This window comes from Phoca vitulina, unplaced genomic scaffold, assembly GCF_004348235.1.
Source record: "Phoca vitulina isolate PV1807 unplaced genomic scaffold, GSC_HSeal_1.0 scaffold1, whole genome shotgun sequence".
Lineage (NCBI taxonomy): Eukaryota > Metazoa > Chordata > Mammalia > Carnivora > Phocidae > Phoca > Phoca vitulina.
The window spans coordinates 43,237,294-43,254,401 of record NW_022589704.1 but is presented as its reverse complement, the minus strand read 5'-3'; the positions used below and the strand labels follow the sequence as shown (position 1 = coordinate 43,254,401).

At 39.2% G+C, this 17,108-nt stretch overlaps 1 long non-coding RNA gene across 1 annotated transcript in view; it reads right to left on the bottom strand.

The window, feature by feature from the left end:
* Positions 1 to 541: 541 nt before the first annotated feature.
* Positions 542 to 17,108, bottom strand: part of LOC116633365 — an 86,253-nt gene continuing 69,686 nt past the window's right edge. The window contains exon 3 of the long non-coding RNA XR_004299658.1: positions 542 to 706. This is a non-coding gene — a long non-coding RNA (uncharacterized LOC116633365). The remainder of the gene's footprint in view (positions 707 to 17,108) is intronic.

Sequence of the window (17,108 nt, the reverse complement as noted above, 5' to 3'; positions counted from 1 at the left end):
GGGTATTTAATGAAATCAAGTTTGGTTTTTTTTCTTTACTGGAAAGACATCATCTCAAATGTGTTAGTGGAAACATTAATTCACCCATGGAGCAAATTCTTTTGCTTTAGGAGAATCACCAGAATACTTTTATAAACATAATAACCACCTATTGTTCTTAGAGAAAAATGTTAAGTCACCATGTATCTGAAAGCTAGTACTTCAAACAAACATGTTAAATGTGCCATTGATCAATGTACATTTTGCTATCTTTAGCATAAATACACCCTTGCAGAGACAGAGACAGATAGATTTTTTTTTCCTAAATATGGATTTAGTCTTATGCCTGAAAATTGGCCCCTACTGTTGGGAGATATGAATGTCCTTTATACAAAAATTTTCTCACAGATTGGTTTAGAACAGTCTATATCAGGAGCCAAGTCTTACCTTCTCTTAACATCACACTGCAGTAAATACTCAGAATGGCCTTCTAACAGTTTGACAATGGCTGAACTGTCGGCAACCCACCCATGGGGTTTTTTTAATATAAATAACCCAGACTTTGAAGTATGTCTTTTAAACTGTTACTATCACCTTGCCTAATCTCCTAAGGCTAAAGAGTACCTGGTGGATGAGGATGAAGGAATTGGATGTTTCCATGGTCAATCATTCTAGGGTGGAAGATGATGCAGGCCTGGAAATGGACTGGAAGAGGGCAGACTTCTTCCTAGTTATAGACAAAGGAGAGGTTTAAGAACGCCACAACACGAAGATGCCTGGGGGACCTGCCACGTCTCCAACACACAATATTAATTTATTTATATTTAATATTAATGGAAGATCCTAAGAGTAGCAAGTAACTTTTAGGGGCAGCTGAGTTACAAGGTACTTTCTGTATGGTGCTTGAGTTATCCCTAAGCCCTCAGTTAAGTCTTAAGTGTAATGGTGGGTATGGCTGTGCTCTAGGAATTAAGGGAGAACTCTGTATATATCTACTGTGAAATGAAAAAGAGAAACAGCAGCATGGAAAGACATTTACAGGACTTCAAAAAATAAGTTGTAGGATCTGGAGCTATAACATCTAGATCAGGATGGCTGGTCAATTGATCAGCAACTACCTGGACAGACTGTAGGACATGGAAGTGTTCCTCAGGGATTTATAGAAATTATTCAGGAAGCAAATCCAGTAAAAGAACAGATTTCTCATAATTCTGAGGTCTATTGCTATTGTTTTGGGGAGTATTGATGCATAAGCACGTGCCTTTTAAAGGTTAAAAGAATTTGGATTCCATTTCCAAATTCACTTTGTCTTTTCTACAAAACCATCAGCTTGTTGATAATAAGGACTGTGTCTTCTTTATCTTTGCATCATCACAGTTTCTAGAACAGTGTCTAGAACACAATAGTTGCTCAAAAATGTCTGCTGAGTTACACATGGATAAAGTCTTTCACAACATGGTCTTCAACTTGATGATCTGACTTAAGTCAATAGTCTTATTTAAAACTGGTTATAAGAAACACACTGAAATAAAATTAGTAAGATGCCTCGATCCTCTTTATTTTAAGGCTATTGCTATAACTTACAAGTTGGAAAATATGTTTTAAGCACAGATTCCTGCAAAAAAATCTGTGCAATCATACCGCCAGATAATCAGGAAATCAGAGGTGACCTGAAGGCCATGTACTTCCTTCACTTTACGCATGAGGAAATCAAAGCCTCAAGTAATAAAGTAACTTGCCCAATGTCACACACCTCACAAATTATGGAGTAAGGGCTAGAATGTACCTGTTCTGATTCATTACTCTTCTTAGTACTACATCATATGCTTCTACTAAATCCCACCATTCATAGGTTCATGTTACTCTGAAACAATGGTTGGTATAGAGATTTTTTTTTACCATCGTACTTTGCTTAATTTTAGGAGCATTGCAGATCCTTAAAAGTCTGCAAAAAGACCTACGCTGGGGTCCCACCCTAAGCTAGCAGGACTTAAGCATTGGTATTTTTTTTTTTAATTGCCCAAATGATTCTAATTGCAGCTCATATTAAAAATCATTGCCCTAAAATACTTTTATTCAATGTCCTTATCCATTTTCCAATCCTTTTGTCCACCTCTCCCAATTTCTCCCTCATGCCCCACTCTATAAATAACTAGGAGACACAGAATGCCGAACCCTCATTTTGGGTTTCACTACTGACTGGTGGGAACTTCCTAAATTAGTGAAGTTCAATGCAAAAAATATTTAATTTTACATTAAATACAAAAGACATCACCACTTATGTGGGACAACAGAGTATTGCATTATTTTAGAGAATAGGCTTCCATAGAATCATGACCAGCAAGAAACATATAATTCATATTTCAGCCACCAGGGAAATCTTTACCTATAGATATATGTCCTCTTTGTTAAAAGTCTTCAAGGAGAAGTATCCCACATTTTCCTTCACCATTCTTAGACACACTGTTAAGAATGTTTTTTATTTAACCAATTTTAGCTGCTGTCTTCAGTGGCAATGAAGAACAGTGAATAGATTGCCTGTTTACTTATCTTTTGTTTAGTTGCGGACTCATGAATTCACAACTTAGCCTTTTTCCCTTAAGGCTAATAATAAATAACTTATCCTGTCATTATGGCCTAAATTTTTCAACCATTTAAATTTTTCATTCCTCTTCTCTGAACATAATCAGACCACTGTATGATAAAGTATTTATCTGTGCTTTAACATATCATTTGAAGATGAAAAATGCAATGAGGCCATCATTTTTAAAAAGATTTATTTATTTGAGAAAGAGAGAGAGAGAGTGAGTATATGAGTGGGGGGGGAGGGGCAGAGGGTGAGAATCTCAAGAAGACTCCCCCCTGAGCTTGGAGCCTGACAGGTGGGGGGCTCAATTTCACGACCCATGAGATCATGACCTGAGCCGAAACCAAGAGTCCGATGCTTAACCCACTGAGCCACCCAGGTGCCCCTAGCAATGAGGTCATCATTTTAAGTATTATTACATTCATACCCCAGTACTTTCCATTTTTCCCCTTATTTTTCAGTTTTAAGACACAAAATATAGTCACCAGGTCATGAATCATAATTACCTTGCCTCGTATCTGAAAGCAGAATGCAAACATAATGCTTTCTTCCTTTGGTAATGTCTATAATTTACACATAGCATTAATAAGGCTCCGGGTATAATTCAAATGTACAGATTGCACTCAGAATGCCATAAACATAAGCTTTTCTCAGAGCAAACTGTCATTGAAGCACCAACTCAGATAACAGAATTAGTCATTAACTCTTCAGACAGCCTTTACATTTTCTTTATGGAATATTTTCTATGCCCGTCGTAATATTGTGCCATTTTTACCAACTAGTTAAGATTTCATTGTATAAACAGTAGCTGAATATATTCATGTCAAAGATAATCATTCCTTTAAAAGGTTTCTTTGTCAGGTATTCATTAAAGTAGGTGTCACTTCAAAATGATAGTCACTAATACAGGGCAAACATCTTACCCATTTGGCAGGTTTTAAAAAAATAATTTAATTTTATTAGCACTGTATCAAATCCTCAGCCTATATTAGGTCTCCTATATTAACAGCACAAAGATCTGTTTTATGAATGCACACAACTGATGGGCATACGAAGTGAAATCTGTGTATCATATAAAAACCACAAAACAGGAAACCACAAAAGAGATGAGGTTCATGGGTACATCAGAAATTAATTATTGGACTTATCTATTTGCACTACTGCTATACTTTGTAAGCAGTGCTTCCACCTTCTTTTATTGGTCTTCAGAAATTCATTTTGCGATAAATTCCTAAATAAAAGCTTCTCCCCAGCTGATGTTTACCACTCCAGGCTGCATGAAGCACTGGCATTTTGCTTCAAGACAGGAGGTAACAGGAATAAACACAGTGCCAGCTACATTTCCTCCAGATCAGATATGTGAATGTTATGAGCATTGTAATGGATAGCGTGGGTGACACAGAATTTCACAGAAGCGCCTACACAAAGAGCAGCCCTTCTTCAGAAAGCACAGCAGACGCCATTTTGTCTCATTCCAAAACAGTTCACAGTCTTCTCCAGTTTTTCAACTGAAGGTTTCAGATAGTTTTTTATCTAAACCTGATATAGTATGATGAATTTTTAGGAGGGCAATTTGATTTCTAGACAGTAGAAGAGGGAATAGAAAGGTACAAGAACTGAGGTCACGGCTTGTAAATATATCTGAATTCTCTGAAGGAGTAGAGTGAGAATAGCCTTTATGTACAGTCACATGGACACTGATAATCATTAAATTAAAGCCAGCATGAAAAATAAACATCCATTCTTAGATTACTTCATAGGAGGGACCCATATTTGCCTGGGGGCATGATTACCAGGATTGGGGAGGGGAGTTCGGGTGGGAGTAAATGATGAATCCCACTCCCTGTGTTTCTGTGGAGATATGTGAGAAGCCAGCTGTGGACTGCTGCGTAGGAAGCCTCACCCTGTGAGCTGACCCACTGGGACTGTGGCCTAACTGTGAATGCAGCACTGTAGCTGTTTATCAGGGGATTATAGGTGATCAGTGGCTTTGTGTGCTTTTGTTTGGGGGTGGGGAGCGGTTGTTGTTGTTTTGTTGGCAAGCCAAAGCATGTATCTAAGTCAAAGTTGGCTTTCAACATTGTAACTTGATATTTTCCCAAATTTAGTGTCCCCCTTAAACCATTTTGGGGTGTATCTTTTAGACTTCCCTCCAACCCCAGCAGCACATTCTTTTCTATATCCTGAGTACTATCTGTCTTCATCCTTCGAGGGAAGATTTTATTTTATTCTATTTAATTTTATGTATGTGTTATGTATGTATTTGTTATACACATAAAATTTACCATTTTAAAGTGTACAATTCAGTGGCATTTAGTACATTCACAATGTTGTACAATGATCACGACAATCTAGTCCAAGAAAATTTTCATCATTCTATGGTTTTTTTTTTTTTTTTTTGCATTTTCATATTGAAATTTTTGGTTTTGTTTTGTTTTGTTTTCAAATTTTTATTTAAATTCGAGTTAAGATGTAGTGTAATATTGGTTTCAGGAGTAGAATTTAGTGATTCATCATTTACATATACCACCCAGTGCTCATCACAACAAGTGCCCTCCTTAATACTCATCACCCATTTAGCCCATCCCCCGCCCAACATTTTCATCATTCTAAAAGAAAAGCCCCTACTCATTAAATAGTCACTCTACATTACCCCCTCCCCCGGCCCTTGACAACCAGTAATCTGCTTTCTATCTCTATGGATTTACCTATTCTGGATATTTCATATAAATGGAACCATACAATATGTGTCTTTTTGTGTCTGACTTCTTTTACTTAAAATGCTTTCCAGGATCATCCATGTTGTATCTGTATCTATTTTGAAGCAACAGGAAGTCATATAGAACCTAATCTGTTTAATAAGATAGATATATATTATTTGAAAAAAGTTTAAGTGATATTATAAAGTAATGATATTAATTTTCCTATGTGTCTCATGTTTTGTTTTTATGCCTTTGAGTATATAGGTTCTAGCTACACTAAAAAAATACACACAACTGAGTAAACATAACAATACATTATTACCTATACTCAGAGTATAAGTCTTGCTTGGTTATTGTCAAGTAGACTTTTACAAGGTTCTCTTTGCAGGAGGCACGGTTTGGCTAAAGAATGTTACACTGAAGATGTTATATTGGAACTATGACATCTCCCTAATGAATAATGTGAGGTATGTATCTATAAATCACATCTCAGAGGCAAAGCATTCAAATTAGGCTTTTGTAGTCTCTCTTTGTAACATCCCTTCTGTTTAATTGTTCCCTTTTCTAGGTCTCCTACAAAGGTGAAGTATCTAGTTAATAAAAAAAATTTACTCTAAAATATTTATGACTTAATGAACTTAGAAACTAATGGAGACATACTTGCTTAATTCTATAAATTTTTTTATTATGTTCAGTTAGACACCATATAGTATATCATTAGTTTTTGATGTAGTGTTCAATGATTCATTAGTTGCATATAACACCCAGTGCTCATCACAACACGTGGCCTCCTTAATACCCATCACCCAGCTAGCCCATCCCTCCATCCCCCTCCCCTCTGAAACCCTCAGTTTGTTTCCTGGAGTCCATAGTCTCTCATGGTTTGCCTCCTTCTCTGATTTTCCCACCCTTCAGCTTTCCCTCTCTTTCCCTATGGTTCTCCATGCTATTCCTTATGTTCCACATATGAGTGAAACCATATGATAATTGTCTTTCTCTGCTTGATTTATTTCACTTAGCATAATCCCCTCCAGTTCCATCCATGTCGATGCAAATGGTGGGTATTCATCCTTTCTGATGGCTGAGTAATATTCCATTGTATATATGTTCAATAAATGGTGCTGGGAAAATTGGACAGCTACATACAGAAGAATGAAACTAGACCATTCTCTTACACCATACACAAAGATAAACTTAATTCTATAAAATTAATTGCCTTTTGAGCAAGAAGTAGAGAAAAATATTAAGAGAAAGATCTTTCCTAGTCCCCTCAAATCATACCACATACCAGTGTGGTCCTCAAACTTCTATGTGTCCAAGAATCACTGGGATATTTGTAAAAAATATAAATTCCTAGGCCCCAGGGATTCCGATTCAATCTGAGTAAGGATCAGAAATCTACACTCTCTTTTTTTAAGATTTATTTATTTATTTATTTGAGAGAGCGTGTGCACAAGCAGGGGGAGGGGCAAAGGGAGAGGGAGAATCTCAAGCAGACTTCCCACAGAGCAGGGAGCCCAAGGCTGTGCTTGATCTCATGACCCTGAGATCATGACCTGAGTCGAAACCAAGTGTTGGATGCTCACTCAACGGACTGAGCCACCCAGACGTCCCAGAAATCTATACTTGTGATAGATTTAGGGCTTGTTAAAACACAGATTTCTGGACCCTATTCCCAGAGGTTTTGATTTAGTAGGTCTGGAGTGGCGCCTGAGAATTTACCTAACAAGACCCCAGGTGATGTTCGTGCTGCAGGTTGGGGACCATCTTTTGTGAACCACTGTCTTTGATGATTCTAAAATAACTGTGCCTTGGCACACCTGGAGACATATTGATAAACTAATCACACTTCTGTAAATCAGGCTAAGCTGTGTGGCAGCCTGTGATAACATAGCATGACTTTCACAATGATGGAATAAGATAAAGCTCTGTCCCTAGCTGGGAAGCATCAATACGTTTCACAAACAATTTTAATAGGGTACTATTTTAATATAAAAAATCAGTTAAGGACCAAAAACCGATGCCTGCAAAATAATATTTTCTTTTGATGTTCAGGTGTGCATATAGAAATTTTAAAATTATTGTTGTAGATTTCATTTAAAATAATACATTAAGGAGGGCACATGTTCTGATGAGCACTGGGTGTTATATGCAACTAATGAATCGTTGAACATTACATCAAAAACAAATGATGCACTATATATTGGCTAACTGAACATAATAAGAAAACTTGGAAAATAAAAAAAATTTAAAAAAACCTAGAATTTTCTAAAAATGTAAAAAAATAAAATAAAATAAAGCAATACATCAAAAAACCACCTGAAACTCTTAAGAAAGTCACTGTTTAATGGCTTTGGGTGGGTTTCAATTAGAAAACTGATTCAGGAGTACAGCCTACTGGATGTTTTTGATATTGCAAAGGAAAAAATTGTCATGAAAGTTTTAGCATTTAATATCTTTTTTTATGTAATAATTTCTTTTTATGTTTCTTTATAAGCATGGTATAATGGAAATGTCATGAACTTTGGAGGGTTCAAGATCTTCTTTTGCTTTGTGAGCTTCTTTGCTATGTTATGTCACCTTGAGCAAGTTACTCAAGCTTTAGGTTCCTACTCTGTATAACAGGGTTAACATAATAACTACCACAGCAGAACAGTTGTACAAATCAGTGGAATAAAACATTTAAATTCCCAGTACAATGCTGGACTTGTTTTGGAACCTATGACCTTTATACAGATCCATGTATACATGTGCACATATATATCACCAAACAGAAAAGATTTTTTAAAAATCACTTTCTAATTTTTCTGTGTAAGATCCCCAAATTTAATTCTGCTTCAAAGCAACAACATTTACCAGAACATGTGGGGACTCCACGTTAGTACTCCTCTGCATTTTGATTTCTGACAGTTCTATGCATTAATGAATTAGGGAAGACTAGGCCCTGGTAAAGTCACATTATTTTTACTGGTATTAAAACTTAATAATGAAGTGAAGCATTTCAGATAAATAATTTCCTGTAAATAAGTTATTTTTTTTTAAGATCTTATTTATTTATTTGACAGAGAGAGGCACAGCGAGAGAGGGAACACAGCAGGGGGAGTGGGAGAGGGAGAAGCAGGCTTCCTGTGGAACAGGGAGCCCAATGTGGGGCTCGATCCCAGGACCCTGGGATCATGACCTGAGCCGACGGCAGACGCTTAACGACTGAGCCACCCAGGCGCCCCGGAAATGTTAGTTAAGTAGAATCCATACTCAGTGCCTTCAGTCAATTAATTCTTTGATGTTTTCCCTAGGGGAGGACATTTGTAAGCTGCTCCTTACCTAAGATAAGCAGTAGGAAATGACATCACATTGATGTCAAGGCCCAAAATGTGATGCCTCCAGATCCTAGTTGTGCTTAGGAACTCACCACATTTTGAGCTCCCACATCTCCCTTTTGATTCATAGAGTGTCCATGGTGATCTCATGTGTGCTTGGGAATTGGTCCATGCATATTTTCTGCTGTAGCCTCCTGGTCAAGAAATCTGGAGATATGATTTGGTGACCTACAGTAGGGCTCCAGAATGTTTATTAAAACAAGTGATCCAGGAGATTCTGATGAAAGGTATCCAGAGGTTATACAATGTAGAAAGAAATCCTACATTGGGAGCATTGTCCTAGGAACCAGCAAGAGTTGGTTTTCTGCTCCTGCTTGCTGTAATTATTGGAATAGAATCAAGCAGTACTTCTACATTCAATAAGAACTTTCATTAGCTAGGTAGAATATCAGTTATGATTACCAGGGGGCACTGTGGTTCAAGTTAAGTGTCCTTTTGATTCTAGTGTAGCAAACTACCATGATTTATGAGGCCCTTGTTGCAGTAAAAGACAATTATTGGAAGTGATACTATTCCTGCCTCCTTACCTGCTGCCCCAATACTAGAGTCAGATTGTTTAAGCCAGCTGAAGGTCCAGCACAGAGTGTGGCACAAAGAAGGCATTCAGGAAATACGTGTTGAATGAATCCCTGTGGTGCCATAGTACCAGTTACATCAAAGATTGGGGTTTATTTGGAAGATATATTTACTCGGCTCAGTATTCAAGATCAAGCAGTCTTTCCAAGCTTTGAGTGCCTTTCCAATGTAGCTTTACTCCAGATAACTCAGGGATTTGGGAAGTTTGAGTCCTGGTGTGCCCAGAAAAGACTAGCTACATAAGATGGCTCTAGCTCCCCATCATTCACTTATGGCACTTATCAAAAATCACATTCCTTCAACATTTTTTTTTTTTTTAAAGATTTTATTTATTTATTTGACAGAGAGAGAGCACAAGTAAGCAGAGTGGTAGACAGAGGGAGAAGGAGAAGCAGGCTCCCCGCTGAGCAGGGAGCCCGATGCGGGGCTCGATCCCAGCACCCTGGGATCATGACCTGAGCCGAAGGCAGATGCTTAATGACTGAGCCACCCAGGCGCGCCTTCCTTCAACATTTTTAAAATAGACTTAGACTAGGGCTTGTATGAAGTTCACATGAAGAGGAAATTAATTGGGACTCAGTGTTTTGAATAATTATATGGGGATTAGACAGGTTCTATTATTAAAGGTCAAGTGTTAGACAAATAAGTAGGATTTCTTTTAACCCTGGGTAATACTTGTTAATGTTCTTAAAGTAATGTGGCTTTACTTACACAGGTCACATGATAGTTCCCTCTTACTTCTAATCAGTAAATATGGATTCCTTCACTTTTGATTGCTCTGTAAAATCTGTAACTGGTAGATGACAGTGCCTTGTCTACCAGGGTCACAATAAGAGAGAATTATTAACTTTTATTTTCTTCCCCAAGTCAGGAATGTCTGAGACTGATATCACTAAGAGAAACCCTGAATTGAGCTTTCTAAGAACCCAAATGGAAAAAGCCTGGAAAAATGAAAAAGGAACAGAAAAATAGCTTGATGAAAAAAGAATGATTTTAATCTGTTTAAAATGAGTTTAATAAACTCTCACCGTATTCTCCTATTTACTATGAATTTTAAACCACATGCATTTATGACTGCTTTAAGATAGATCATTGTTAAAGAAGAAACAATTACAAAGATATTACTTATAGAGTATTTGCTTTTAATAGAAAATACTCAGAATCAGGAAACCATAGAAATAGAAACTCCTTTTTGTTGAGTCTAGCAATGAGAATTAGGTATTATATTATTCTAGGTTCTTCCTATGCCATCTAGTGGGAGATTCAAATGGTTTTATTTGAGTTTTGTGTAGATTATTTACCATCATTTCTTTCAACTTTTAATTTGTAGCAAATCAACCACATTATACCTAGTAAATGATACATGTTAAATTATAGGTTGAAAATGAAACTAAAGCAGATAAAGCAGAGTGTAGACACTGCCTTATGTTACAAATAACTTTATGATAGAATATGCTCAAGTGTCCAGCTCACATCACTATCGACACCAATGAGAGATTCCATGGTTAAAATATAGGCCATTACTGCTGTTGTTAAATCATTATATTATGGTATGATGACACATACTGATTTATTCAGCCAAGAATATCCTCAGGACACAGTTCCTAGTTGTAAATAGAATATAATGTCTTTTCACATGCTGTTTCCTGTTTCCTCTCTTCAGCCCCTCCCCCTTCTCCGCATGATGAAATCTTACCCATCTTTCAATGAATGAATGGATGGATGGATGGATGGATGGATGGATGTGTAGAGTCATCACTACTGCTCATTTCTCTCACTCGGTTGCAGAAGCCACTCATATTCAATTCCCAGTGAATGGGCTGGAAACAGATGGAGAATTATGGAGTATGTGTGAAGGCATGGGTGGGAGAGTAGGAACTGATGGATCAGCAGGAATAGCTTTTCAAGGGATATGTAATGAACTTCTCCTTTCTGTACCTTCTCCTTTCACCCTCAGTCCCCTTCTCCCCTAAGACTGAAGAGACAAAAAACTGAAGAGACATCTCACAGCTGGGGACTTGGCTTAGTTCCACTGATGCATGCTTATGGGTAGCAGTGAGAGTCACAGAAAACTCAAGTGCTAATAGTGACAGCTCGGATTGAAGTGAAGGAAAAAGTACTTGCCCTAAACCATAATGCATATTCATAGGCAAAGCCTATCTCTTGAGTCCAGCTCCAGCTACCTAACCTTTCTGGGGGTTCTCTTTTACTTGCCCCAAATAGACACTAGGGCTCCTCCTATGACCATGTTCAAAAGGAAATAACCACCTCTCCTGAGACCCAAGGGGAGAATCATCAATGGCTGACCACTCTAGCCTGACAGAGCAGGTTCATCTCCAGCCCCGATAGCACTTAGAGAGCACTGCCCTGGAGCCACTGTGACTCTGAGTTGACCCACGTTCAGAGGACACAGAGAGAAAAGGAAGCAATAGACATAATCTCACCAGAATTATATGGTTATAAAGTGTGTTGTAACCATACTCCAAATCAAGGTCAGCCCAGAACTACAAAAACTTGTGATTAATGTCATCACCTTTACTTCCTAATTACTTGCATAAAATATAAAATCCTTCTCTATCTGTCCTCCAACTTGGTAAGAATGAGAAAAGCAACTTAAACCCATTTGAGGTTAAAATTGTTATTTTTCATGTTTACGAGTTTCATTTTATCAGACGTTCAGGCTGAGAGAGTGTAGGCCAAGTTTTTTTTCTGAGCATTAACATGTGAAGTACATGTAGGATCTGTAGCATATGGATGAGGCCACAGGTAGTGAATAATGTGGTCTAAGGGCCACAGCTAAGAGATCATTGAGGACAAATGGAGCTAACTGGGAGAACTGCAATTAAGGGAGGATTTTGAGAGTTCTGGTCTCCATCTCAGAAAATAGCATCACTGTTTTTTCAGTGAGTTCAAGCCAAACATCTTGTAGTCCTTGGTTTCTCTCTCCTGTCTTACTCAACATCCAGTGCATTCATACATCTTGCGAGTTTCATAAAAAAATTTTTTTCCCAAGTATATCTAGTATGTCTACTTCATACCACTCCAGTGCCACCAACCTAATCTAAGCCAACATCATTCCCATTAGAACCACCTAACTGGTCTCCCGGCTCCCACCCTTGCTGCCACCCCCAGCACCTCCAGACTATTGTCCACACAGTAGCCAACATGATCTCAGCAAAGCATAAGTCATATGACTTGCATCATTTAAGGTAACAGTAGCTACTATAATAAAGAAACCCCCATATTTGAGTAATGTGGATTTTACTTCTCACTTGCCCCATAGTCCCATGTAGGGGATTCTTTGTCAGGGCCAGGCTAGCACAGGTCAAAACTAGTTATCTTCAATACATGAAGTTAACATCCATCTAGCTGATAGAAGTGGAAAGAAGAAGTGAGGCAGACACATCTGTTCCTCTGATACTTTTGCCCAAGAGAGACACATAAGTCACTCCTGCTCACATTCCAATTGCAAGAATTCATCCATGGCTTCTCTTGATGCAAGGAGATGCCCTGGCTGGGCAGCTGCTCCCCTAAAACAACTCCACTGCTCTACAACTCTTAAGTGGGCAGCTGCCATCTATTAAAAGGTAAGGCAGAGCTTATTCGTCTGCTTACAACTGTCCTAAAGCTTCCTGTCTAACCATATCCGAAGCTTCCAGATCCTCATGATCTGACCCCTTCTACCTCGCTGGTCTCACTGTGCTCCAGCTCCCAGGCCTTTATTCTGATCCTTGCTTATTGCCAACTCAGGATTTTCTGTTCTCATTGTCTAGAAGAGTCTTTCATTAGATCTTCATATAACTGATTCCTTTTCATCATTTACATAGATATGTGGTGAGACCCAGGAATGTCTACTTTAAATGGCACCCTAGGTGACTCTGATGCAGATGGTCAATGGCCCAAATTCTGAGAAACACTGGGACAATGGTTGACAGTATGGAATCTGAGAACAGAGATACCTAGTTCAAACACTACTGAGACCCTTACACCACGTCTGTAACTTTGGGCCACTTACTCAGGTCAAATTAAGTACATAGCATGGAATCTGGCACATAGTAAGGGGCACAAAGGAGCGGCTATAGATGCATCATGCAGTTTTAGAAAAAGTAGGGATAGAATTAGACAAATTGAGATTTGAGCAAGTGAATCTTTTTTTTTTTTTCTTTTTTTTTGAGCCAGTGAATCTTAAATAAGGAAGTGATGTGACACCTGGAAAACAGTTTGGATGCGCTTTGTGGGGTTATGGAAGGCCACTACAGAGCCTTAAGGAGTGGAGTGATGTCTGATGAGTGGTTTGAGATGCCCATGTTTACAGTCACTCTGAGCAGTGATTAAAGAAGGTTAGATTTGGAGGGGAGAACCTGACCGAGAGACCTAACAGTACTCTGGATAAAAGAAGATCCTATTGTATGGACTGAACAGAGAAATGGATCAGAGAGAGGAGAAAACAGAAAGAAACAGCAAAAGAGGTTGGCAACATGAAAACTGAGGAGAAAAGATGGAAGATAAATCTGTGTAACCTCAGTATGGGCAGAGCCTAATCTAATAGGAGGGCAATGATTTCTAGCCTAGATTATACCCAGGAGAAAAAAGACTAAGGAGCTTCAATAGACACAGAAAGTGGTACAATACAATCCTCAAAGCTAACGATCCCATAGAAGCCAGAGTTCAGCGGCCAAGCTTTTGAAGAAGTCATGCTAGTCAGAGCTGAAGGGAAAACTGGTGCATCGGTGAGGCATCAAGTCAGAAATTGCAATGACAACATCGGAAATTGTATTTTGACTTTTCCATGAAGTTGCAATATCCTAGCTGAGGGTCAGCTTCTAGGGATGTGAGGGGTGCAGGAGGAAGGGGAACAAAGTTGAGAGTCAGAGCCCTAGATGTAGTTAGGAGGTGGATACATCTCGTATAAAGTGTGTGTTCAAGGAACACTAATGTGAAGCAGAGAGATGAAGCAGCAACCAAACGGGGGCAAAGCGTGAACTTTGATCCCGTGATGCCTGTTTGCCGGTATACAGGAGCCATTCTTTTATCCACAGATACAACCTGCGCATGTGCTCATTCTCTCTCATGTGTAAACTTTCCACCGTTAACATACAAAATCCCTTTGACTCGCCGCACCAAAGCCGTTCACATGCCTACATTATAAACTGACTGCTGACCTAGTTTGAGTACAATGAAAATTCCATGTAGGTAGGGTGGATCCAGGTTTTGTGAGGGCTAAAGCTTGTATTACTTGGTTGATCCTTCTTAAGAAAAAGAATATAAAATATAAAATACAATGTTAGGTATCAAAAATGCATATTTATTAAGGAGAAGAAGAGGATTCATGACAAACTACCTTGGCGCTTTGTAAGGCCAGATCTCTCTCTTGTGACACTTCCCTAGGCAATGTACTAGAAATGCTTACATAGAAGTACAATCTGACTTCCCTCCCCACTTAGAAAACTCTACAACCCCCAGAAACTCCCAACATTCACAGAGATCCCAGCAAGGAAGGGGCACCAAAGCTTAAGCTTCAATTACTTCCCAGTGAAACTGCCTTTCAGTCTAGATGTTTCTCCTCTGCTCCAAGGTAGGGTAACTCTAATACCTAACTAAAACGAAGGACTTCTACGTGTCCTCTTTTTTTTTTTTTTTAAAGATTTTATTTATTTATTTAGAGAGAGACACAGCGAGAGAGGGAACACAAGCAGGGGGGAGTGGGAGAGGGAGAAGCAGGCTTCCTGCGGAGCAGGGAGCCCGACGCGGGGCTCGATCCCAGGACCCTGGGATCATGACCTGAGCCGAAGGCAGATGCTTAACAACTGAGCCACCCAGGTGCCCCTGTCCTCTTTTTAATAAAGTTACTCTGTGTGCTTTCTTTGATGGTGGAGGTACTAAACATGGCCATTAGGAAAAACCCTGCAGAGAGCCGTAACCCTGAGCAGGCATGACCTCAGGGAGGCTAGCAGAGGGTTGAGGCTCTAAGCTCTTCCAAGATACACTGCCACATTCCCAACAATACAAATACTGCTTAAGCACCAGCTGTACCTTAGGGAGGAATTTGCTTCTTGTGGTTTCTTCCATTAACCTCTCCAGACTCCTCTCCTCAGTTCTGTCCTGCTCTGTGCCCCAGGAGGCTGACCCACATAGATGTCAGCTGGCTCCCTTCATGCCCAGCTCATGGTCAGGTTTGGCACCGAGAGGCACCAGCAGAAGAAAAGTGAGGTTAGGTTATTTATTTCCCTGGCTCTCTTGCTGCGTGTTGGCTACAAACTCTCCTTTCAGGCAGTCCTCTCACACAATCACTCTCTCCAGGGTCTGGAAACAGCTCCATATCTTCCATCTTCAGGCTGGGGGTAGGTAATGTCTCCCCCATCACAAGTCCTGGGGGACGGTGCCATCCCTTGTTGGTTTCTGTAAACACTGTCCACACCTTTGTGAACAGTTCCTTTATTAAACTCTCCTCAAATTACTCAGTTTGAATGCTTATCTGTTTTCTCCTTGGACCCTGACTGATTTCATATTATAATTAACAAAGAGGGAAAAGGCCTTCAAAAATGTTTCCTTGGGGGCCCAGAATTAATAATAAGGCGAAGTAAAAAGCAGTAACTGACACTGAACGTACCAGCCAATAAATAGATTGTGCCAAAAGGATGGTCATAGCAAGTATGTCTGCCTTCCCTTCCTCCTGGCAGGTGGGGGTGTTGGGAAAGCAGCACCCCCAGTAAAAGATCAAAGTGCAGCATCAGAGCTGTGAGGCCCTGCGTTCACTGTCTGCAAATCACATGTTCCTCCAGGCAGAAAGGACCTTATAAGGTAAAAGAAACCATTCGATTAGCTAGTCAGGTTATTGAATATTTTCTGCTTGAATACTTGCAAAGGTGGGAAGCATTACTGTACAATAGCCCATCGTATTACGGGGGCATGTCTAATTGTTAGAACATTATATTAAGCAAAATCTGCATCCCTTTAACTTTCCTTGGGTCTATTTCTTTCTTTTGAACAATATAGAGCCGAATGTGATCTTTCTTCCTTATGGCAGACCTACAGATATCTGAGGAGAGCTGCCCATTCTCACCACCCTGGTGTCTTGAATGACCTCTGGTTCATCAATGCTCCAGTGAAAGTATGGTGTCCAAAAATGGACACAATACTCTATGTAGAATCTTGCTTGAAATAGCCATATAACACTCAACTAGGCTTTTCTCATCATTCTTTCCCCACCCCTTAAAAAATATTTCTCTTACTTCTGGGACACATTTAAAATTAATCCTCTCTCTTAGCACCCATAGCTGCTATTTCCTTTAACTGTACTAAAATTATCTTCTCCTCTCACATCATTTCCTATTTCAAATGCCTCTTTTATAGCTACCCATGGTTTTTTCCATCATATTCAAGTTTCTTGATTTTACTGTTACTGCCTGACCCCAATCATTATTTTTACTGCTTGCTGATTTTCTTTTTCTTCTTTCTCCTCCACAACTTTGTTCCCTGTCACCTCTACTGAATATACTTCTGATTTCACATTGAACTTTGTTTGAAATGTTCAGCCCATTTTTGTCATCCCTTTCTATTTTAGAAGTCCCTTTTATATAACCACCTCATAAAACATAGAGAAAAATACACACATAGACGCTAAATCCAAATGATCTTTTATCCTTCAAAGTTCATGAGCATCCTCATTTTATTTTATTTCTATTTTATTTTTAGAGATGGATGGGGGAGGGGCAGGAGGAGAGGTGGAGGGAGAGAGAAAATCTTAAGCAGCCTCTATGTATAGCATGGAGCCGGATGCAGCTCATTCCCACAACCCTGAGATCACGACTTGAGTCGAAATCAAGAGTCGATGTTTAACCGACTGAGCCACCCAGGTGCCCCACGAGCATCCTCATTTTAGTG